At 36.4% G+C, this 26,280-nt stretch overlaps 1 protein-coding gene across 1 annotated transcript in view; it reads right to left on the bottom strand.

Annotated features, from left to right (window-relative positions):
- Window positions 1-26,274, bottom strand: part of Slc4a4 (solute carrier family 4 member 4) — a 335,973-nt gene extending 309,699 nt beyond the window's left edge. The window contains exon 1 of the mRNA XM_048785765.1: window positions 26,256-26,274. The gene's annotated coding sequence lies outside the window, so the exon portion shown is untranslated. The remainder of the gene's footprint in view (window positions 1-26,255) is intronic.
- Window positions 26,275-26,280: the final 6 nt, after the last annotated feature.

The raw sequence follows: 26,280 nt of genomic DNA, 5'->3' as shown, positions 1-26,280 counted from the left end.
CAAAAAAAAAAAAAAAAAAAAAACCTATCAGTGATGACAGTGACATGTGTACTCTGTTGTGTACTCCCTTTCCTGGCCCCTTTGGATGGTTCTCTTGTGATCTTAATAATGACCCACAGCCAGTAGTTATTACTAGCTCCACATCACACAGCAAGAAACTCAGCCCCAGAGCCAGAACACGAATGGTCTGAAGACGCAGAACCTGAGGGGAAAGATGAAACTCATACTCATCTGTCTAACCCAAAAGCTCACGTACTGCCCTACTGGACATGGAAGGGCGGGCACAGGCTCACTTGATGCTGCCACCCTGAGGAACCTGGGGAGGGAATGAAGTGGATGGATCCCTCCTGGAGGAAAAGACCAGAGTATCAGAGGATAAGCATCACCTTCTCCTTAAGCACCAAACTGATGGTGCTGAAAATGGGGGAACTGAGAGCAGGGTGTTGATTAGTTTAATGGGTACTATTATGACAATAAGGTGTTTTGAAAGCATAACCATCTGCACCTTGGACAGGACCTGAATACAAAGTTCCTGGTAAACCAAAAAGCAGTCAAAATCAAATTAATGACTTTAGGAAAAAAACAAGCCCATCTGTGATGTATTCCCCTACCTCCATAGCATTAACAAGACTGAACACAGGACACACTAAATGACTTCCAAAGTTCTGTGACACCACAGCAATAGTTTAGGGTATAACTTTCAACACACAGAGAGTTCTACACTATTTTCTCAACATGTCCAGTAGCTAGTAAGAAGATAGGTATTATACTGAGTCTAGGTCAGAGGTCAAACAATTCAGATGAAAGGTTTGAAGCACATGAGGAAAGAACAGAAGCAAAAATCATAACCTAAGCTCCCAGAATAGAATTGATTTCACTAAATAAAACTGCTACTGTGTCAACTATGGATCTTGATGGTCCCGGGCCAGTGCTGGGAATAAGTTACAGGTGGACTGCAATGCCCATCCTCCCTTCTGGGTGCTACCAGGCAGGGCCAGGCACAGTCAGAACTTCCAATTGCAAGATGTCTAGACTGCTTACCCAGTATGCCATACAAATATTATCATTTATTAAGCATCCTATGACATGAAAAAAATTCAGAAATATTAATAAGTGAATCATTTCACCAACATTCTTGATAGGGAAATGTGAACAGCCTAGAAAACACATAATTTCCCAAAGCTGCTTCAATAACCATTCCTCCTCAGGCCTCTGAGGTCCCCAGGAGGCCATTATTTTCTAATAGCTGTTGTTCAGCATCATCTCAGGTTGAGGCTGACATGCTTTCTGAAGTACTGTGTACAGCTGTATGTGAACCAAGCTAGAAGGCCACAACTAGGGGTACTTCGGTACAGGATCAGTTGAGGCCTATGGTGGAATACCCACACGATTCAGTTCTACACAGTCTAGTCACAAAACATCTGGGTGCCTAGAGGCCACATCAAGAAAAATGATTGAAGTAGAAGTTCCAAAGAACAGTCACAAAGACACTGAGAGGGACAGCCTGAGTGGGCAGAAGAGAAGAGGGAGGGTCTTAGCCCGCCCTCACTGTTAGAGCTGAGATTCAGGCTGTTTAACAGAATACTGTAGACTCCCTGCTTAAACAACGGACATTAATCTCTCATGGGTCTGGAGGCTGGGATGTCCAAGACCAAGGTGCCAGCCAATTTAGTTCCTGATGAGCACCCTCTTGTAGCTGAGAGGGAGATCATCTCTCTCTCTCTCTCTCTCATATATTTTTGAATAAGGGCATGAATCCCATTCATTAGGGCTCCACCTCACAACCTAATTATCTCCCAAAAGCCCAACCTTCAAATGCCATTATGTTGGGGATTAGGGTTTAAACAAACAAATGGGTGGGGAGATACAAACGTTCAGTCCATAAAGGAAGAAGTCCTTCTTACCTTTTTATCTTTCACTGTTATTATTTACCAATACACAGTAAGATGAACAATAATAACACAGCCACACAGAAGTCAATATTTAAAGAGCAACTGATGTATAGTGCAAAGTAGTAAGATGGCCCATGTGGTAAAAAAAAAAAAAATAAGACCTGCCTTCAAGACCACTAGCCTAGAAGTAGAGCTTTCTTGGGGCTCCAAAAGTAAGAACAGAGGCTGCCCTATTTCTGCTTTAGCAGCTCCTTATAACATGTCAACAGCTGCATATATTGACCAATACTTTGAGGCAAAATTCAGGATTAAAACTAATAATGAAAATAAAGAAAAGTACAACTATATGCAAGCCAGCAACCCAGTGCACACAGGAGAATAGAGAATTTTGAAATGTCATCATTTCTGAGCTCTCTCATTTTTAGTAATGTTCCCCAGGAGAGTTCCAGTCTTACGATATTCACTCTGCGTGGCTGCCTGCTATCTATCCCATCCCAGTCTCTTCACTATGACCTGACCTGCCCAAAACTGCACCCAGTTTCATACCCTATCCACACACAAACATATGTAATTCACACACACAAACACATGACTACAAGCAAATGCATGACTGCACAGACAATGCCACTGCCATTTAGACATAACCAACCACCAACTCACTTATCTAGTCTCAACTCTGCCACATACTTTCACATTCGTGATTCTCTAATCTCAATATGGTTCCACTCTGTGGTCCCAACTCTGGCTCAAGTGACTTCCTATTTTTCTCACTCATTTCTGGTCAGCCCTGATATTCACCCTCTCCTCTAAGCAAGGTCAGACCCCACCTGAGCTTGCCTGTGCTTTAGGCCTCTTCCTTGCTGCTCTTCCGGCCAGACACAATTCTGCCTAGATTCAGTCCTGATCCTGAGAAGAATGTAGTGGTGACTACATTAAAACTAACTCTGCATGTAATCAAGTGAGAAACCCAAGCACAGCACATAGGCCATTAGGGGAAAAGCCAATGGATTCCTAATCAAAAATACTAACAATAGAGATTATGGACCTCGAAATTTCAGGGAGAAGTTGAAATTAGACTGAATGTATTATGGCAGATGGAAGACAGAAAGCCAGACTGACCCTTTGAGGACAGATACACTTGTGCAATCAAAGGCTGGAAGGTGAGATTTTCTTAGATGGTATCTAAGTTGTCTCCATAAAGGGCCAACAGAGACGTCCTGACAGTTGGCTGACTTCCTTGGTAATGTAGCACTGCAATCTTCAAATTCATGCATTTGGCTATAAATCTTACAACCCCTGACATAGGTAACCCCGAATAAGTCCCTAGTTTCTTTGTGTTTGTTTCCTCAGCTGTAAGAGACAAAACTACTTTTGCACAACCTCAAGCCCAAGAATGCTATGTGGGTCTTTAAAACCCATGAAGTACTTACAGCCCTTCACATAAAATAAAAACAATTAACAGATAAATTTAAGTGATACTATTACTAATATGCATTTATTTCCAGCTTATGGGGAACATGACCTTAAAGTGCCAAAATGTTCTACCTTTTTAGCAATAGGAAATCTATGAAAATCAGTCTGCCCCAAAAGGGCAGGGCTCCCACTCTTGGGGTTCATGTTCACATGCCTCAGAAAGTTGTGCAAAACATACTCACATGTTTTAAGACTTCAGAATGTAGCAACATTAAGGTCAATGCCAATTACTGGAATATTCTGAATAATATGGACAGTGATGTATTGCTAATGTTTTACATTATAGACTCAAAATGTATCTCTATTCCCCCTGGAAAAAGAATCTCAGAAATGGTATAAACTATCATTTACCATCATGGTGGTTCAATTTTGCACATTGTTGGGAGTTTCAGAAATGATATATAAAAACTTCTGCACTTTAAATAAAGCCTGGTAATGACAGATCTAAATTTTTAAAGGTGGTATAGAATCATAGTAGAATCACTGTTTTTATATTGTTAAAAGCAAATAAATGATAATTTTTTTAAATTACCAGTCAAAGCTCAAAATCTATAGGAGTAAGCAAAGGGAAAGAGAGAAAGTAATTATAAAAAGATTAACACTCTTGTGAAGGTGATTTTGTGGGGAAAATATATGATGTAATCACCCTGGCATACAAAGATGTTATTTGAAAGCAATCTGAAACCCACATGGATGTTCAAATGAATAAATGTTCCCAGGATAAATTATTTTTAAAAAAATCTGAATGTGAGTTTTCTTTATCATATTTTAGTTTGAAGTCTGTTCAGACTTTTCAGCCAATCCTTTGGAACTCAGTATCAAATACTGTTTCTCTACCACCTTTCATTCTTTTCATCTTTATAACTGCAGCTACATAGCACCAGTTCAGCTCACTTGGACAGCTTTTTATTGATTACCTACTGTATTTCAGTCTGTGCCAAAGGCTAGTGATATAAAAATGAATAAGATAAAACCACTTCATTAAAGAGATTATAGGCTACTGAGGGACAAACTCATAAACAGATAATTATGCATAGTTTCACCCTCCAAAGAAAGAAATAAACATTTTTAAGGTTTACAGAAATATTTCTTCCAGTATTTTTCTCTACATAGTATTCACTATGGCAAGAAAAAAATCCTTCTCCTTAGTTGGCTAATTTCTCTAGGATTTTACTTGAGTTGAGGGTGAGGAATGGAGACACGGATGGAGGAAGACAGTAAAATCACAATACATTCTTTTGTGAGGAAAAAAAAAAACCACAAGAAAACATTTCTCAAAATATTACCAATGATCACTTGTTTTAACACAGTACACTGACCACAAACTAAACTTGCTCAAAGATGACTCAACTTCATCACCATTTCTGGCAACTGTCACTTTGGCTCTATTTACTGAATATGTTTAAGTCATTTCTTCTTCTGACAGTGACTCTGTAAATACCATGGCTGCCTCTTAAATCAGAAAATAACTATTCAACAGCCAACAAGAAAGATAATGCTAACTATAACGTGTTTACTATCTAGAAAACTACCCAAAGGAAGCAATCAATGGCACTTTCCCCAGAATACTAGTCATGCTCAGGCCAGCACCCAGGTATGGTCTGGGCAATACCCAGGTATGGTCTGGGCAGTACACAGGTGAGATCAAATGAGCACCCAGGTGTGCTCAAATGGGCACTAGAGTGGGCCCCACATTGGTAGTTATAAAGAACACCAGAAACATACATGTATTGCTGGAAAAGGTGAGACAGGTAGCTAAGATGAGAAGGAAACAGAAATAGAGATAAAACACTGTCACTGAGTTCCCAGAGGGAATGGACAAATGGTCAAGCTCAGAGACTTTCATAGTCAAACACTGATCACATAGATCACAGAAAACAACAGAAGAGCCCTCCAGAAAACACAAAACAAAATAGTAGTAAAATAATAGTAATCAAAAATAAAAATGAGATCAAATAGAACACTGAAAGCTATAAATAATAGCTGATATAAGAACAAATCATAATTTATTTTTCCTATTATCCAGGCATCCATAATTATTTCTCATTACTAAAGACAGCTTTGTTTGGCATAACTAACTAATAGGAGAGTCAACTGTCTTTTAAAGCTAAATCTACTATGGCTTCTCACAATACTTAGGAGGGGAAAAAAGTGTCTGAAAATCAGAGATTAAGCAAGTTGAGTCTGTATAATATGTAACTGCAGAGAAGTATTACAGGCTGAAATACTTTAATATTCTGAAAAAAGATACAAGGATAAAATGCAAATATCCAAAATGCACTACACAGAGCTTACTAGTAACCATATTCTACAACATATCTTTATTATCCGAAACTATGTGATCTAAGTATTGTGCTCAAAAGAAGAGAGAAGGAAAAAAAAGAAATGTTTCAACTGTCTTAGCACCTGTCAACTTCACTTACTCTCTACTGTCTTGAATCTTTCTTAGAACATCCTTTAGTATTCTGTTTGCTAAATGCATCTCAATTGTCTCTGTAATAGGCTGTTAGATATTAGGGTGAGCATGGGCTATACAGCTTCTGTTTTCTAAGGCACTAACAGACTGCTCAAAACAATAGATGACTATTAAATAAAAATGCCACTATTAATTTCAAAAGTTAAAAGCATGACATACCTTGTTCAAAAATACACAGAGTATAGAGAGGCCTTTTGATTCTCTTATTATATTGAGTATTTAAAAATAAATGTCCATGTCATGTAAAACAACTTAGGCCATACTTATTCTGATCACGCCAAATACAAAGGCAAGAAAGTTTGATATGGACTATCCAAGGAGTTTTAGCATTATATAAAGAGCACATTCCAAAGATCAGAGGTTTCTGGTATAACTAAAGTCATTTCCATAACCAAATATGCCAAATAATTGCTAGCCAATTTCAAGTCTGGAAACAAGAAAAAAATGAAGAAATATTCATCTTCTGTCAAACCTTTGGTCATGGCTCACAGATTATCTTAGATTCAATTGACAGTCATCTGAATGTCATCTAGGGTCCTTGAAAATAGTACAAATGGCCTGGGAAACTGAATCAGGCATCCCAACTTAATTAAATTATGTGCTTTCCACACAATCCTAAACAGGAAGGTGATTTAAAATAGAAGAGTTCAAATGATAATAATGAAAGAAAAGACAAATGTAATTGATAAATCATTAAATGAGATTTCAGTAAATACATAAAAATCAAGCTTATTTCCTCACACTACGTTACATTCCTTTTAATGCAGTATGATAAACCATGCAAGATCACATTTTATTTCTAATAATTTTTCTAATTCTAGAAATATGACCAGCCAACAATATATCTGGAGATCTGTAATAATTGTTATATTATCTTAATTTCTCAAAGGATAGAAGCCTTCTAAAAATTTCTTAAACACAAACATATATAAAGAGAAAAGAAAAACAGAAATCAAACACTAATTTTTTTCTACATAAAGAAACTAAGCCTTCAAAAAGTTCTTAGAAATACAAAGTTGCTTGGAAAACCATGAAGTCAGAATGGAGGAAGACGTGAGGAGCAATTTTGCATCTTTCCCACTCCAAAGCTTCTTTTACCACTACACAAAGATGATCATCTCAGCTTATTCACCAGATGATCTGATTTCAATATTTTAAAATGTATTTCACAGTCAGGGACCTTCATTTAGTTTTTAGGTGAACAAAAGAAAGTTAAATACCCACAAAATTATGAAAAGGGATATTTCATTTTAAATATGATAGGGATTATACCAGTAGACATAACTTCCTTTAAGTAAAGGAAGCACATCTTATAAATTTATCCTTACATGTGGTTACAGGTTTTTTTAATATTTATAATTCTGAATTAATTAACTTAGGAATATTCTGGAGGCCTATGTGTCTATACATACTAAATCAAATAAAACATCTCCATGAGACTTCACACTAATGTCAATATTATCAACTATCAATTCTCATTTACGTGAGGGACCAGAGAGTTTGGAATACAGCCAACACCTCATTTCTTTTACTGTCCTTTCAGCCCCCAGAATCTTACCTGTCTTATTAGCAGATCTAACTCCAGAAGTAAAGATAAATTTCAAATTATCAAGGTCTTACCACAAACAGGTACTGTTCTTAACATATACTACAGCATTTGATTTCCCACAAGTACCTGAAGAAATCAGTACTATTGTTATGCTGATTTTACAGATGAGGGACACAGGGATGTCAAATGAATTGTCCAAGACCACAATCATTAAGTGGCAAAGCTATGATGATCATCCAGTCCCATGCCAGAGCCCAAATACTGAACCACTACATGATGTGTCTCTGATATATAACTATAATAAATATAAAAACCAAATCAATCAGAATCAAAAACCTATCTTTTTTAGTAATAATCAAAATAAATGAGAACTTCATGGGTGAAATGATTCAACCTCTGATTTCAATGAGATTCATGGATTGTATATAAATCTCAAGCCATTTATTCAATCCAAGGATCTCAGTTAATTGGGAGTTGTTGGTTTAATCTTCCTTGTTTATCTTCTAATACATATGCCAAGACTAAATATTTTTTAATTTTTTTATTGATTTTTTTAAATGTGACAGCAGAATGCATTACAATTTATATTACACATATAGAGCACAATTTTTCATATCTCTGGTTGTATATAAAGTATATTCATACCAATTCATGTCTTCAAACATGTACTTTGGATAATGATGTCCATCACATTCCACCATCATTTCTAACCCCTGACAACTCCCTTCCCCTCCCACCCCTCTGCCCTATCTAGAGTTTGTCTCTTTCTCCCATCCAAGTCTAAATATTTTTACCAAACAATAACTGGTTATTTGCAATAACCAGTCTTCAGATTTCTGAAATTGATCAAAATTCTGTAAATTGTAGGCTTCTTTTTAGAAAAGCTTAAGTAAGGTTCAGGCATTATAAGTTAATGATTCTTAACCTTTGGGAGCCACAGAACTTTTGAAAATCTAATGAAAGCTGTGGATTCTAACCACAAGGTAAAAAATGGATATATGAGTATAATTAAAATATAATTTCATAGTATTATTGAACTTCCATACCCTAAAGACCAACCATGAACTTCAAGAAAAGTCCTAAGCCTAACTTTTTAGGCTTCTTGTTTTGCATATCTACTGGTTCTCTTTTACTGAAGTACTCCTATACTTATCAAGTTTCTGGAAGCCTAATGAGTTATAGTCTTGATCTTTTGTAAAATTTCTCAAAAAACATAATCTTATTTATAAAGACAAAATGATACAATTTTTTAGGACAACAGCTATATTGCTTTATAGAAAGCACAGTAGGAGTCAAAGAATATTTCTACCTCCTATATGATGAATTCTATCAAAAATCAGTGAGCAACTTTCCACAAATATGTCATCAAAGGACCCCAAATCTAATAGCTGGCTAAATTACAAATGCACACACATCTTCTTCAGATCTGATAGTAAGAAAGTCTCGTGACTGATTGTAGTTGAGATAAACCTGATTGTTACCTTTCCAAATTTAATGTACTGTGGTTAAATAGCCATGTTTGCGGTTTGACTGCATCATTGCACTTTTCTGATCTTTCCGATAATATTAGATTTTTTTAGAGGTGATGTCCTGGAGCTGATAGGTTCTCATTTCCTGCTGATATTTTATTTTACTACTTGAAGGGCATTACATAAACATTCTTAAGGGACAGTAGTCCATATTAAATATTAAATGTTTTGTATATGTCAAAGATTTAGCAATATCAAGAATACTTTGCCTGCATTCCACATATATGCAATATGTACATATATGAGATACATATGTATATATATCCAAATGGATATATGTGTGTGTGTGTGTGTGTGTGTGTCTGTGTGTGTATGCACACAAATTCTGTGTATATTATCTAGGGGTTTGTGGGCCTCCCTGAAGCCCAGCTGTGAGCCCCAAGACCTCAAGATTAATAACCTATGCCTATGTTCAGTAAACAAGTGTGAGCCAACATTTCTATGATTTCTAGGACTTCACCTCCTTAAAATGACAAAGAAGTCTAATTCCGCTCTGCCTTCAAAGGTGTTAATCATACTCAAAGAAACTCAGCATTCATTTGAAATAATTACCACAGCATTCTCTTTGTTATCTGGTGAGCTACTCAAAGCATAAAGGGATTAACTGCTCTCAAAGTAAGGTCCTGGCTCTTTTCTGTCTCAAAGGCTGAGAACCTGAGGGATGGATGGCCTTCGGAGTCCGCCACAGTGACTTCACTCTGAATCTCTCCAGAGAGCTAATCAGTAGACATCCTGACGCTGGCAACACAAACAAGCCAGGCATTAGTCTGGCTAATGTAGGTACTGTCTGGTAGGACACAGTCACTGCTCATCTTGTAAATTCTGACCCTCCTGCCTTCCTCGAGACCCTTGGCCTGCACTCATGGCCTCTCTTCTCAAACTCCTTTAACGTGTATCAACTCCAGTGTTACATCTGGTTGCTTTATTCTATGGTTAATGAATACAGGGTGCAGTTGGATAGGAGGGATAACTTCTAATATTCTATAGCACAGTAGAGTAACTGCAGTTGACAAGAATTAATTGTACATTTCAATATAGGTAATAGAGAAGATTTTTAATTTTCTCAACACAAAAAAAAATGAGTGAGGTGTTGGACATGCTCATTACCCTGATCTGATATACTGTATACATGTATTGAAATATCACTCTATGCCCCATAAATATTTATAATTATTAAATATTTATATTATAATTATTATATGTCAATTTTAAATTTCTAAATAAAAATAAATTAATCTCTTTCATAGCCTTTCTTGTTATCTAATTGTTTAATATAAGTTCATCATCGATATATGCCATATAGCTCAAATCATCTGTCATACACTATTAAACATACATACAGTCTACATTCATTGTTCCTCAGACTCCAAGATTAAGTTAGAGCTACAAACACTACTATTTGAAAGATTCGTTTCTTTAATTTATTAAAGGCATTTTTGAAATGTGACTTTTGGTCACTTAGAGTTGTTCTTCATAGTTCTACAAAGTTTACCAAATTCTGGATCTAACAGGTAAGAAGAACCTATACTAATTGCAAATACTATATTTACCAATATTTTCTATTCCAATTTAAAAAAAAAACTAGCATTTCAAAATGATGAGCAGGCAAAAGTGAGATGAAAGTGAAATCCATCTGGAAACAAGAAGAAAAGAAAATTTTCAAAATTTCAACATCCTTGGTTACTTTTCCCCTGACCCTGTGATTGGAAACCAGGACAACACTGAAAGAGCAGGTCACCTTGGAAAGCAAAGACACCTCTAAAAATAAAAATCAGCATTTCCAGGTTCTGCCATAATGGTTTCCTGGTACACAGAAAGACATGCCTGCTATTCTAACCCCACATGGGGGTTGTGGCAATTAATTATTCAATATTTGGAAAGTGCTTTGAAGATAAGATGCTAAGTGCTAAAAATCACCATCAATTTTCAGCAAACCACATTTAAAGTGAACTCACCAGGTTTATTGTTGGAAACTGAACCATTAGTATAAGTCCATATTTTCTTTTTCCATTTCATTTAGACCATTAGACCAAATAGCCCACACCCATATGGGACTCTCCTTCACTTTTGGTCAATCTTTAAGGGTCCTGTGGGTAAAACACTAGTGTTTGATTTTTGAAGAAAATGAAAATTCTTTTTTTATTATTTTTTTTAGTTGTAGATGAACACAATATCTTTATTTATTTATTTTTATGTGGTGCTGAGGATTGAATCCAGTGCCTCACACATGCAAGGCAGGCACTCTACCACTGAGCTACAGCCCCAACCCAGAAAATATAAATTCTAATAATGTGGTTTTTCTGGAATTTATATAGAGTTTGCTTATTAGTTGCCCTTCCTCTTCTGCCTATTATTTAAGTTATATAATAAACAGCGACTTTACTAAACACTTCATTCATACAACTTTCTAAGTAGTTAAAATCCAGTTTATATTTAAGCAAACATTATTTTATGTGTCCATGCCTGCTTAACATGTACAAGTTTAAATGAACAATCTAAGAACTAATTACACTTTATACTCTAAATGAAAGTAACAAGCTACTCATAAACATAAAAAATGCTTGAATAGACAAATTTTTCATATCTGTAATATATTCTATTTTGCATGTATTTATTTTAACTCATAACTATGGCCTAAGATTAAGAATTTTTTCTTACCAAGTATAACCAAAGCCCATATAAAAACCCACTTGCATTCATGGAAGGAAGGAAAGAAAGGAAGGAAGGACAGGAGAATGGAAGGATGGAAGGATGGAAGGAAAGAAAAAATAAAGGCATTAGGCAAACCCACTGCAAATCTGTAACTATGGTCCACCTGGGATTAGATACAGAGTAGAAATCATTCTCTCCTATGTTCATTTTGAAGACAATAAATAACTCTGTCCAAAATACTAGTTTTTATTTCATACTTCCTACAAAGTGAAAGATCATCTATACAAATGTCATAATTACGTGGTTTTGAGAATTAAAAGGTATCCTGACATAATCTTCTTGGACATGATCTGACTTCCCATCAGATCAGAGTCAACATTTTTCTAAAAAGAGGGTTTATTATTCTAATCCCCAATATGAAACTTTAAAAGTCGTCTTTGCTTTTAGAAAGGTTTTGTTACATGATGAATGATGAGATTTTACCACTCATCATACTTAAACATGAATACATTTTTACACATCTCTTGATGAATCTTCAATATTTTACTCCTCCCAAGCCCTCTCCCCAATCAAATGTGGAAGAGAAATCTCAAATGTGTTAGACATTCCTATTCTCAATAGGAAAAAAAAAATTGCTGGATGCTCAAGTAAGATTTCCATTAGATTCCTGACTTGTAACTACGGAATTCTGCACAGAATCCACAAAAGACTACTCAACTCAAAAACAGAGTAAATGTCAAAGAGGGTTAAGCTAAGATAAAATTTCTCATTGACTCAGTTTGATGTTTAATACAATCCTCATCTTCTAAATATTGTTGTATAATAAATATGAAGATACAATTATTTTTCATGATTCAGTTCTAACATTCTCATTTCTTTAAAAGAAATTAAGCACAAGTAAATGAAATTAAAACTAAGGAGAAAAATGTATTAAAGGAAGGCCTTTTTAAAAAAATCTTTCAGAGGAGGTGTCATTACTTCTTCCACTCTGCTGGCTAGGGTGTGCCAATAATGGATATTGGTACAAACATCAGGAATATGCACTCTGTTATAAAATGCTTTTAACATGTTTCTTAACTATTTCTAATGTAAACGGTACAATTAAATAGTCCTTTAAAAACAAATATGCTTACCTTATTGGGAAGAAGTCATTTCAAATAAAGCATTTTGCACCCATTCAAATATGAAGGAGACAAAAGTTGTCCAAGGAAATTAGCCATGTCCTCAAGTAAATAAGAAATGAATTGGCAGAAGCTGAATCTCCATGAGAACATCACTTTGAATCAAAACCAAATTTCTAAAACACTCCAGGTGATCTGCTTTATATTTATGGAATTTAAATACTGAAACATTGAAAAGAATTATTCTGGAATGTTTAAGAAGAGAAGCAATTTAATTAAGTGACAATGTTGTCTTTATTGATTTTATGTGGTCATGTTTAGATCTAGAACTAGAAAGGTAGGTAAGGCACAGACCAAGACTATAAAGACCTTTGTCACTGGACTCCACAACCTGGTGAGGAGTTCCTTTCATGGAGCCTCATCTCAGCTCAACAGCAGCAAATGGACTGACTCCATGTCAACTGGGGAGTTACTATCTATATTCCTTTGAGAGACTAAGAACACACACACACACAAACATCCCCAAAGATCCCATTCTCTGTGAGTCTAAATCCTCCTTCAGCTTTCATCATCAGTAATTATTCCTTGTGCATCTTTCCAGTAAAAATTAAAAATGTAGGGGCTGGGGTTGTGGCTCAGCAGTAGAGCACTTGCCTAGCACTTACGAGGCCCTGAGTTCAATCCTCAGCACCACATAAAAAATAAACAAACAAATAAAATAAATATATTAAAAATTTGTTTAAAAAAATAAAAATGTAAATAGTATTAAAACACATAATACATTATTTCTTGTTAATATGATATCAGGTTTTTTGCTCTTATAAAGAAAATCAGAAAAAAATAACAATGAGAGCATTAGCTTTCAAACTTATAAAAGAGCCACATTATAAGGGAAAGGCAGGAGTGATAAAGTCTGGTATGGTCTTAAAAACTAACACCTAACTTACACATACTATGTACTCTGCATTTTTCTAAGCACTAACTGCTTCACTTACATAGGAATTAAATGAGGCAGGTTCGGATAAAGAACTGAGGTCCACAGTCACCAGTCACGAGGCACTACATATCTGGATACTGTGCAGTGTTGCCCTGATCTCCCCTCCAGAACTCAGGTGCTTCCCTGGATGGTATGCATTCTGGCTGAGCTCAGACTTTGCTTAGTCAAAGAGTCATCTGACCTGAGGTCACACCGCTGGCCAAAGACAGCTCACACTGTTTGATGTGGGGTAAAGGTGGGGCAACTCAAGGGTCTCCCCCAGCTCCAGAGCACCTGGTGGGATCAACTGAGGTCTCAATTGCTATTGTCTCACATTCCCCTTTCTCTGGACCCAATCCAACTTTCTTCACTTCTCCACTGGTATTGTTCCTCCACACAAGTCCCAATAAACTTCCTGTACAATCTCAGAAAGCACTTCACAGAGAAACCAGCCTAAGTCAGTGAGTGATAAGAACAGGATTCAAGCCCAGACTCTCTACCTTCAAGGTCCATGCTCTTAACCAGGGAAACACCAACACCCACTGAGGAGTCAGAAAACAACTCTGACAGGCCTCAAAAGCCTGGGGCTACAAAGAGGTCTTAGTAACAATAACAAATTTGCTGCATGACCGATGGATCCCAGCAACCTTCTCAGTCCCTCACATGTGCCTGGGGTCTATAAGCTGTACTCAATACCCATCCTTTCATGGCCTTCTACTCAGGCATCTTGATTGATGGCATGGACCACTTAAAATGCCACATTCCTGCCCAGGATACATTTATCCACTCTTTTGTTTATCCTTTGTGTTGTAAAGAGGGTGTCATTGCTGTGTTTACAGTGATTAAGGCATAACAATATGGGACATGTACAGTGACAACAGCACCATGCATCTTCAATCCTGAGATCCTCTCTGAATATGTAATAAAGATCAAGACAGATAAACAAAAGAAAAAATTACATCCAATATGTCATTAAGACAGGAGATGAGTGTATGCAATTCATTTTGAAATGATGTACATCAAAAAATGTTTTAAGAGAATTTTAGTTTGGACACTTAATTAGGTAAGTTTCAATAATCAGAAAATTCTACTAAAGCAAATACTTCATCCTTCATTGCAAATAAACATCCCACTCCTGCAATTTAAGCAGACAAGTTCACAATTTCCCATAATCAGGCTCCTCAAAATATGATTTCCCCTTCTTTAATTCCACAGATTCTTCCTGGTACCAACAGCCCCAGTGCAGGCACTCACATCATCCCTCACTGACCCTGAACCATCAGGGTTCCATTAGATCCCATATCCGTAGACAACCACCTTAGAAGTGAACCCTTCACTTTGTACACAAGATGAAGACGTTATTCCTCCAGATTCTAACTCAAGCAACAAACTGTTTGAAGCCTGACCACATGCTCTAATCTTTTTCCTGCTACTCTGGTTTTTATATAAAAGACACTATATTGCTCATATGCTGAGTCCATCCATCACAGAAGCAAAAGCTGAAGGCCAAATGGGAATATATAGCACTGGACTCTCCAAGCCTTCTGTTTAATTTGTGAACATAGTATTACATGGGAGAACGTTATACAACACAATGATTTTTAAACCTGAACCAAATAAAACATTTCATTTTTCTGGGAAACCAGACATTTCAGATTAGCAGGATTATCTCAAATGAACCCAGAAACAAAAGTACTGGTTTCAATCCAGAAATAATATCCGATCTCACTTTATCAGTACCAAGGTGGACTTGATTCAGAGAAATTTTACAAGGTGGTTTAAGTGCTCATTTAATAACCTCAAGGGTAATGATGCATATTCACTAGTGGAGCTGGTCAAGGTCAAGAGCTGAGATAAGACTTACTGGAGCAAGTAACCTCTTCAGGAACTGTCATGTGGGGTCAGACTCACAATCTTCTAGAACAATATTCAGTGACATCTGATAGCAATATCAATTGACAGGAAATTTTCTACCAAACAATAAATGACTTGAACAATGCTCTGTGAAAAGAGAATAACCCTGTATAAAAAGACCCAGATAAAGAGAGAACAGCAACCAAAAGATTAAGTCTATTTATCAAATATGTCCATCTTCTTTTTTAAATTGTATAAATATGTAATTCACCTAAAGATTTACTCTGGACCATCTGTTGAAGAAGCCAGTTTCTCTTCTCGGGGTGAAAAGCAGCTCAAATAAATACCAACTATGTAAACTTAAACTTTTCTATTTATGCTAAACCTAATTCTCTCAGTTATAAGTGGTATTCCTTGTTCTGACATTCTTGGATCTGCAGGAAATGTTCATGATATTGTAGGCTTCAGTGAATCTCCCTTCAGATTTCAGACATCCTTGTTCAAGACCATAAGCATTCACATAGCTCTCTATTATTCTACAAAAAAAAAAAATCTCCTCTATATTTATGATGTGCAGTGTGCTTTTCAAGATCTTTCCAATTATGTCTATCTTGAGGTGCAGGCCCAAACTTTCAAGGTTCAAACACCTAGACAAACCTGAACTTAAAGTTCAAACTCCTGGACAAACATACTCATAGCCTTTAAAAACCCCTATTAAGAAATATAATTGAACTCAAGAATGTGTTTGAGTGTAATATACATCAATGAAACATTTAAATGTCATTGAAAATATTATTACATATGTAATATATAAAACACCTATTCTAAAATATCTCAATATATCATATATTCACATATATTTTGTTAGGCAAATTAATATACACCTAACAGAGATATATCATACGACAATATTCTCTCAACTATATATAAAATCCATTATTATCACTGTGCACTAACAACTGTACTATAAAAGAGTTCCCTCATTCAATAATATTTGCAGCATGTCTTCCAAAGACTTTATGGGAACAACATCTGGATTTAAAACCCCTAGTTCAATATGATCAATATAAAAAATAAGGGGCTAAAGTTGTGGCTCAGTGGTAGAGCACTTGCCTGGCATATGTGAGGCCCTGGGTTTGATCCTCAGCACCACATATTAATTAATTAAAGATTCATTGGCAACTAAAAAAAATGTTAATAATACTTTGCATGCAGCAACACCAAATTCACATCTTTGTGAATTTGGTAAATGACCAAAGTGAATGACTCCTCTTTGCCTTCCACATGAGCATCTTTTCAAATGACACAAACAGTAGGAAAGTCTAATTCTGCGGTCTTTAAATCATTGTTTCATATATATACATATATAAATATGCATACACATATGTACATATACATACATATATGAATCACTGGTTATGTAAGTATGTTTATATATGTACTTAGTGAGTAATGAATAAGTACAAGTATTTCTTCAGAGATAACATAAAATATATAATCTATATAAATCTATATAATTATATAATGTATATAAATCTTTTTAGGTAAAGCCTGTTAGGAATCTTAAAAGTGCTATCCATTGGGGGAAGCTGGGTAAAGGGTATGAAAAAAATTCTACACTATATTTTTACTACTTCCTGTGAATCTATAGCTATTTCAAAAATAGATTTCTTTAAAAAACTGCTACCAACTCATTTTTAGTCTTAAGTAAATAAATTAAGTACAATTATATCCAATTTTGAGAACAAGTAAAATACAGTCATATCAAAATAGGTTAATTTATCTAGGGAACTCTAACATACCACAAACTCTAATAACAAAGTTCCTCCCAAAGGTTATTGGATTCTAAACTTCATTACATCAAATTTCACAAGAAATGTTTGAAAGTCCTGAGAGCAATGATCCACAGCTACCACACCAGGGGATCACAGCCAGAAGAAGTTAAGATAAAGTTGGGTGAGATAAATGGGCATCTCTGTTTGGTCTGTCATGATTTTAAAGTGACTACATATCATTCCATTAAGTATTCTGTGCTATAGAATATGCTGGCCACTGTGAAGACCACAAAAGAGAAGCTCACGAAGATTGAGGACCCACACAGTACAGGAGGCCAACATGAACACGTGAAATAGTTATAGGGCAGTGCAAAGCAGTAAGCACTAAAGTGATCAATTACAGTACGGAATTCACTGCCTAAAGTTTTGGCAGCAAAAACATTTCAGTGCTTGAACTATATTTTCTTCTGATGTTTTTGGACGAATGCTTTTGTTTCATTTCTTAATGCATTTTTCAAGGGAAATTATCTGATCTCATTTATCTAAATCGTTTGAGACATTTCCTATCCGCCTTCTCTCCTTTCCCTGGCAAAGAAGCTCAACTTGTAAAAGTGCAAACGTGTGAGCTGTGTGTTTCTGCTTAATCTGTTAATGCTCAGCAATTTTCTAAAGGCGATTGTAATCAGTACTTTAGCAAACTCCCTACCATGAGGCCCTATTCTCTGCTAACATCATGAATGCTCATCTCACATTCCTAAGGACACAGTCTCCAGAGGTCAAAGGAATGAAGGAATTTGCAGAGCAGTTCAGCTGCGATGTCCTGCTGCAGCTGCAGTCATGCCACACATGACGGAAGGGTCTCAGAGGTGTAGGCATCAACACTCAAGGTTCCATTAAACTTTCAATCCAACTGATAGCCTCCCTGAGTCCTTGCACGCTTCACCAAGTAACAGTTTCAGGACTTCATTCTCAGTTCATCTGGGATGGAGGGTGAAAAACCCTGATTTAAGTACACTAGTTATATTCCAAAAGGCCTTATAAACAACAGATTTCCATGCTGAAGAGCACAAGAAATGAAAGAGCTAATCCTGTTCCTTTTTGATATCAGTTCAGATACTATAATTGATATGATCCTACTCTTTCAACAATTATCTTTCCCTAAATCCATAATACCATTTTTTTTTTAAGTCTTATGGGCTGAATGGACACCAAAATGAGAAGCCTCGTTTCTAGCCTTAAATAAAGCAATATCCAGACATGCCTGGGTGCATTTGTTTTTAAATGACCCAGTTTAACTTCTTGAAGGAATGTAATCACCCAGAACAAAAGATGAGGTTTTTCTGAAAGTCACTATTTTTAAAATAGTAGTCTAACAAGACTCACCATAATTGCCCTTTGTATTTATTTCAATTTTCCATAGCATTATGTCTGTAACAGAAAACAAAGCCTGTCTGCTATACCAGATGATTCCATTTTCCACTACATCAGCTACATTTGGGTCAAGCCCACAAGAGGTACACTACCTAAAACGTAAATGACCTTCTACCATGTTGTCTGACATGTTATCCTGAAGGAACATGTTCCGTCCCTGGATACCACAAAATAGTTGTACTCAAATGATGAGAGAAAATTAACCACCAGCTCTATAAGTAAATAAATACATAAACAGCTCAAATACAAAAAAAAAAAAAGATATCAGTCTTTGGGTAAGAAAATCTAATTAGATTTCCACATAAAAATCCAAGTTCCTTTTACCACAAGTCTGGTTTTGCAAGAATAGTTGTTATTGTTTAAAAAAGCACCATGTAAATCTCCAAAAGAAAAATAATATAAATTTTAATTCTATTTAATTTTTTAAATAAAATTAATATGCCATTTAATCATTTTTCAGATAAAGAAAAACAGCATCACAGAGTCAAGCCAATAGCTGAGAAACAGACCTTTCAAAGGGTTAAAAATGGTTGACTCGAACAAATGTTTGTAACGGAGTATGCTGCCCGTTTATTTTCATATTATAATCAACATATCTGAGAAATGCCTTACGCATCCTAAACTGGAAAGGCTCTATTCGAGCTTCAGTTTTCAGCTATTATTCATCCTTAAAAGTTCAATTCTAGATGAAACATGGTTTCCAAGGTATCAGCACCGAAGAACCCACCACAACATTTTAACTCTGGAAATTTGTTGGCCAGCATTCTAATTATAGAAGCTAAAAATATTCAGCATGTAGGCTTTGGGGGATCACCCATGGAGTGAAGAGCAGTGTAATCATTTTCAAGGGTTCTCCAGGTCTGGCGTGTGTTACTTGGGGGCACAGATTTAATATGAACTATATAGCGAAATGGGTGATCTCAAACTGCTGGCTATTAGACTCAATTTCTCAATCTAATGTTTGATAAGCCCTGTTCCCTACTCAATTTTAGCAATAAAAAAGTACAAGTCCTAGAGGAGGGAAAAATGGAAAACACAGTTTGAGTCACTCCGACTAAGAGCTTTTAAGAAAGATGCTTAAATGAGCTGTTCATTCATTCAGCCAACGAACATTTACTAGTATGCCAGGAACTGTTCTCAGTGGTGGCACAATTCAACCCAAGAAAAAAAGAATGGTGCAGAATCCAACAATAATAATAACTACCATATGTATAGCTGTTTACAGTTATAAACAAGGTTTCATAAGGATCACCACTGGTCCCTTGTAACTCCTTTGTGAATTAGATTTTACCAATATTTTAATAATGAAAAATACAAATACAGATGATTTTTTTTAAATCAACTAGTAAAATAAAAGAGCTGGATCTTCAACGCACATACCCTCCAAATGCAAATCTCCATCAGTCATTGTGCATACAACATTACAAGATGCTCTACTTTTGTGTTAAGCACAAGGACGTGTTGTCTGGGTTTTGTTGTTGTTGTTTGTTTTTTGAGTTATGTTAAAGCTTTTTTGTAGATTTTCGACTTTTAAAGGACAGGGTTTCATAGATCTAGACTATGACAGTTACAAGTTCAAATGTTTCTAATCTCTTTACTCACTTATTAGATGGAAGCAATGGTGAATGAGTTTGCCTGTTAGCTGAGTTTTCTAAATAAACAACAGAAATTAACTCCTTGGGTATTAAAACCTTCCTTACTTGGGATAAAATATTGGACAAAAACTTTATGAGCAAAAAACCTGAATGACTTACACAAAGAGTATAACCAATAAACATTTGAAATGGTAACATGAAAATGCAAGTTAAAATCAGCATCAGCAGAGTAGATAAAACAAGTAGATCAGGAGGAGGAAGAAGCAGAGGAAAGGGAAGGTACCAGGGAAGGAGGCTGGTCCAATTATGTCAAGTACATGCACAAATATGGCACAATGAACCCCACTGTTAGGTATCATTATGATGCACCAATAAAAGAGGAAAAAAAGAATGTGATACAACTATACATATACCAGTATAGCTAAAATTAAAAAGAAAATACCAAGTGTTTGTTAAGGAGACAGACAAAACTCTTATACAATGCTGATAGGAGTGTGAATTTGTACCAACTTTGAATAAAGATGCCATCTACTAAAACTGACGCAGCAGTTCAACGCACAGCACACACAACTGAACTTCTCACATGTTTACTAAGAGACATACACAAGAATGTTCACAGCAGCATAATTTCTAACAGCCCAAATCTGGAAACAACCTACAGGTCCATCAAGAATGAAATGGATAAATACATTGTGGAATTCTCATAAGGTGAAACAAGATAGGGCAATAAGAATAAATTTTGTGAGACTCCTCCTGGTTGCTTCAAACCATTGCTTCACAGAAAACCAGGATGAGTCTCACACACATAATGTTTACCAAAAGAAGATGGATACAAGAATTTATACAATGTGATTCACTGATAGAAAGTTCAGTAACAGATAAAAGTAATCGATAGTCTCAGAAGTCTGAAGTTACCTTGGGGGAACTAATGACTTGCAGGGGAAGTGGAGAGGAGGCTTCTGATGCTGGCAATGGCTTAACATCATGATCTTGGTGCTGGTTATATTGATATATTCACTCACGTATATCACTGAGCTGTTTACTGATGACTTAATGACATTTGCAATTTTCTGAATGTATTTCAATAAAAAAAACTTAAACTAGGGCTAGGGATGTGGCTCAGTGGTAAAGGGCTTGCCTAGCATGTATGAGGCCCTGGGTTCAATCCCCAGCACCCCCAAAATAAAAAATCACTAAATAGGAAGGAGGGAGGGAGGAAGAATAGAAAGGAGAAAGGAAGGGAGAAGAGAATACAGTAAAGTAGTGCTATCAGTTCTACACCTAAATAGTCCTTGACCACCCCACTTTAATTCTTTACTTCTGTTTCCAGTACTTTGTCTAACTCTTCCCTTTCTACCAAGCTGTCCTATGGCTCTTTCAATGTTCTCCAACTATCTACCAAATCAGCCCATTTCTGTCTTCCACTTTGCAATGACTGTTTACTATGAGAGCAGAGACCTTATTATCTATCCTATTAGAATTTATGTGTGTTAAGATTAAGCAGACTCTGAGAAATCTCCTAAGAGTGAAGTGAGTCCTCTTTAATGTATGTCCCTTTTTTGTCCTCTATTTTGCCTGCTTGGAGATTTTTTACTGAAGAATATGTTAAATAAATGTTGTACGAGATCCTATCAGTGACTGCTAGATCTCCAGGCTGAAGCTAGAATTAACCAACCCAGAAGCCCAGGTCCCTCAAGTGTACTTATTTGCAAATAGTATAGAGAAGATTATTCAGTGAGTACATTAACAAAAACATAAAGAAACTGGCTGGGGTTGTGGCTCAGTCGTACAGCATGTGCCTATCATGATTAAGGCACTGGGTTCTGTCCCTAGCACCACATAAAAAAAAACTAAATAAACAAAATAAAAGTATTGCGTCCATCTATAACTAAAAAATATTGTTTAAAAAAAGTAAAGAAATTAACAATTGAAGACATTATGAGCAGCTTTTCTAGTTGTGTCACTTACAGAACACAACAGTTTTAAACATAGTACATCCCCTTCTTAGTTTGCATTTTTAATAATTTTTATTTTTTAAAAAAAACCAAAAGTATAATATTTATGTAGAGTTTTTTTTTAAGATTTCTAAGATAGAAATTCAAGTTAATTGAGAAAATCCTTTTTCAACACAATTATCCACAAAGGAGAAAAAACCCAAAATATAAGTTGGTGGTTATTTATTTCCTTTAATATCCTAATTTCATATAACTGTTTCTTGTGTGAATTCTATATTTTTTTACTAATAAAACTATTAGTTCTCAAGATTGGAGCTAATATTGGTATACACAAACTGAAAAATATTTACTAACTAGCAAAACACCCTCGTCATTCCAGAATCTGAAATAAAGTCAAGGCAAGTGGGCGCTGCTGCTGAGTGGAATGAACAGAGGGGAATGGAGACCATCACTTTACAGCATGATAAACTTTTATTTTCTCGAGTGTTTTCTGCTGTGACTAAATGGACATTTGTCCATTTAATGACACTCATTCAATAATTATGTATCACTAGTCAAAATATAACACGTCCTTTTTTATATCCACCAATAATTTTCTCTTAAGTTCAAGAAAAGCAAACAAAGTTCTCTGTGCCTTAATTTCCTCATCTTCCTACTAAACATAATAATCCCTTGCATCTAGTCCATTGTCAAGAAAGAAGAACAAGATTTTGGTTCATGCAAACAACTCCAGATGAGCATGGTTTCACCGTTACTATTTCTACCACACCTTTTTGAATACATAACTTAGTTCAAGGTAAGTAAGACAATATATTAAGGAGTAAAATTATAAACATAATGAAGAAGACCAGAAAAAAGTTTTCTCTCTTATTTGCCACAGCAGATTAAACAAAAAAACCATCACCATTTATACCTTCATCATCTCTCTGATGCCTGTTTGAAATGCCATTGCACTGAGACTAGAGAAATTCACAAAATTCATTGCCTCAAAATCATCATGACAATAGCAAGTATGCCTTGAGCTAAAATAAAACTGGCCACCTGTACTAATTTGTGTCTGTGTGAGTGTATGTGTAAATGCACATTAGACAGAACAAATGAGCAAAAGGGAATCCATCTCTACTACTGTAAAAATAACTAAAGGCAATCATTACTAAGGATATGAAATACCTTCATGTTAGGACAGTAGCATATTTTCCAATTGGTGACATATCATATCAAGTGTTTAAATACTGGAAGAAAGGCAATATGTATTTGTAATTCAGCTTAGACCAGACCTTTTATGAAAAAAATTATTCTCCTCTTCCCCTACAAAAAACATTCCCACGAATGCAAAAGTAGTAAGGTCTACTTTTGTAGTCTCACTAACTTCTTGGATGTTCCATAACTATCCATTTTGCTAAATAATTCCCTATAAATTTCATAAATTATAAGTCATCCTAGGAAACAGCATAAACTGAGGTCTGTGTTCTGCTTCTAGCTTCCTTTGTACTGCTTCCTTCCATTTAGCCATCAAAAAAAAAAAAAAAACTGCTTAGAAAGTTTGATCATCATCAGATTTTCCTCTTCTCAGTCTGTTCTTCCCAATCCCAATCTTATTACCTATCAACTCCTGTTTTAGAGTTTATTCCTATTGTATAAAATGAACACAAAGAAACTTCAAGTAACAAGATGATGATGAGCCTCATCACATTTCAGTTGTGGTGAATTCTCTTAGGACTCCTCTCCCCTAACAGTAGTAGTCCTCCTGGACTGCAGCGCCCTCAGAGGCAGGCAGAGAAACCTGATTATCTCTATGATTCACCAGCTAACGTGTGTATTTCCTTTCCTTAAGTGCTGTTTTCCTTTAAGATGTAAGCTATGGCCAGACTATCTTGCTTGCTATCAGAACCTCAAAATTGTACTTGCCAGAGCTCAGTAAAAAATGAGATTACTACCAAGGCATGCTGAATGTTGTCCCAAAGGTTACCTGATGTCTATCCCATTTTTTCCTCTAAATACAATTGCCTTTCACAAGATATTTTTGTAAATCCAAAAAAATAATGACACTAACATTTAAAGTTATTTTATGGTGACAAAGGAACTTAAAAAAAATCACTAGAAAATAAAGAGTAAAATCGGATTGGCTAAAATTATATATATCTCCCCAAAACAGCAAATTACACCTCATTTGAAAAAAAAAAAAAAACAACTCATTTTTAGAAGCACTCAACCACAAATTGTTAAGGGTTTCTTTAGAAGTTTTCTCAAACATACCTAGAACTATCAAAATATTCCATCTTATCCTTCCCACCTCTACCCCTATAAATGCCCTACAACTCAATCAACAGTTCATAAAAGTACTATTTTCCCATCTCTATCTATACATGCAAAAGTTTTATGTCATTTTACCTAGATACTCTAAAGTTAAAACAATTCAGTTGCAAGAATTAACACAGAGACCAGAATCCTATCACTACTTTTAACTTTAAAATGAAAGTAAAAGTTTTTTCTCAGTAATGAAAGCTATAGAAAAATAAAGACACACTTCCTTTGAATGAAGTTATACTAGTACCCTCAATCTAACTACAAAATGACCATGAAATTATTTAAATGTTAATAGGATAGATGCAAGGAGGAATTCTTACAAACAGTTTCAAAAGACATTACATTGGCCAAAAAAAAAGCCTGTAAATACTGCCCTGCATGGAAGACTCTATTCAAAGTCAGAATGAAAATAAACCCTAATAGGCAAAATACACTTTAATTCAGGTACTATTCCAACTGTAAGTCTCAGATACAAAAAGGAGGGTGGAGGAAGTACAGTACAATGCAGTGCCTCTTAGGAAAAAGCAGTTCCAGAGTTGAGACAAAGTGTGTTTAGTACAGTCCAGTGTCCATGACTTCTAATTAGGAGCAACTTTCTCCAGCACAGATGTGAAAATGGGAGAAGTGGGAGGGTAATTCAAAGCGCTTACTGAGCTTCAGTCCAGACTGGAAAGTTTGCTGCAGGCAATTGTGCTAAGGTAGGGCCTTGAGAAGGAATAAAGGGTAGAAAAAAGTTTTACAAAGAACTGATAAATGCTCTACAATGTTGGTGTAGAAGTATAACTGCTTTCTTCTACATCTTTCATAAGTTCAGGGTTTTTCTTTTGTTCTTTTAAGAACTTTTTCCTTTGTAGTGCTTGCTGCAGATTGCTGATGTAGTTCCCAATTCCTGCCTTCCTTTAGTGACTATTACTAATAGACTGCCAAAGGCTGAGTGAAATGCACTTAAAAGAAGAAAGAAATCACCTGTCTTTGCCAAGATGCACATGCTGCCCAGTACCTGAGGAAGAGCTCTGCTGTCGCTGGCCAAGAGAAATGCCAGTTTAACCTCTGCCTCCTCCTTCCAAGTCCATTGCAAATAAATGTGTATGTGCCACTTGCAGAGAATCTGCCTGACTCACCCCCACAGTCTTCAGCGTGCCAGAGATGTGACTGCTCGGTACCGGTACAGGAGTGGTCAGTGAAGTGGGGGCCGCGGCCTCGGTGGCACTGAGTTCCCCAGGCTTCCCCCTCTGATGTGTCTGGGTATGTGTCCCCCCCGCCCCCCTCAGGCAGGTGCCTGGCCGCACTGCGACCACCCAGGCTCACGGGAACACACGTGTCACTGCGTCTGAGCCAGCCTGCCGCGCATACTGGCCCCACAATCCTAGTAACAACATCCAGTTATGCGGAGGGGGCTAGGCGGTGGGAGGGAAAAAGACCACCACAACTCTTCCTGTAAACGCTAAGAAGCGGGGGGAAAAGTACTTTTCCGCGGAAGCAGCCTGCACACGTCTCGGGAGCCCAACCCAGGGGATGCCCGGCCCGCAACTGACCTCTCACTCCTCCCCCCCAGCGCGCCGAGGCCGCCTGAGCGCCCTCCAGGACCGGCCCTCAGACCCCTGATTGCCACCGTGGTGAGGCTGGGGACTTGGCCGACCCACCCGCGGTTGCTCCGGCCGGGTACTTACCTCCTGGGATCCGGCTTCCGTCGCT

Source organism: Marmota marmota, unplaced genomic scaffold (genome assembly GCF_001458135.2).
Source record: "Marmota marmota marmota unplaced genomic scaffold, marMar, whole genome shotgun sequence".
In the NCBI taxonomy this organism is placed as follows: Eukaryota; Metazoa; Chordata; class Mammalia; order Rodentia; family Sciuridae; genus Marmota; species Marmota marmota.
This window is presented reverse-complemented; position numbering and strand designations above follow the sequence as displayed.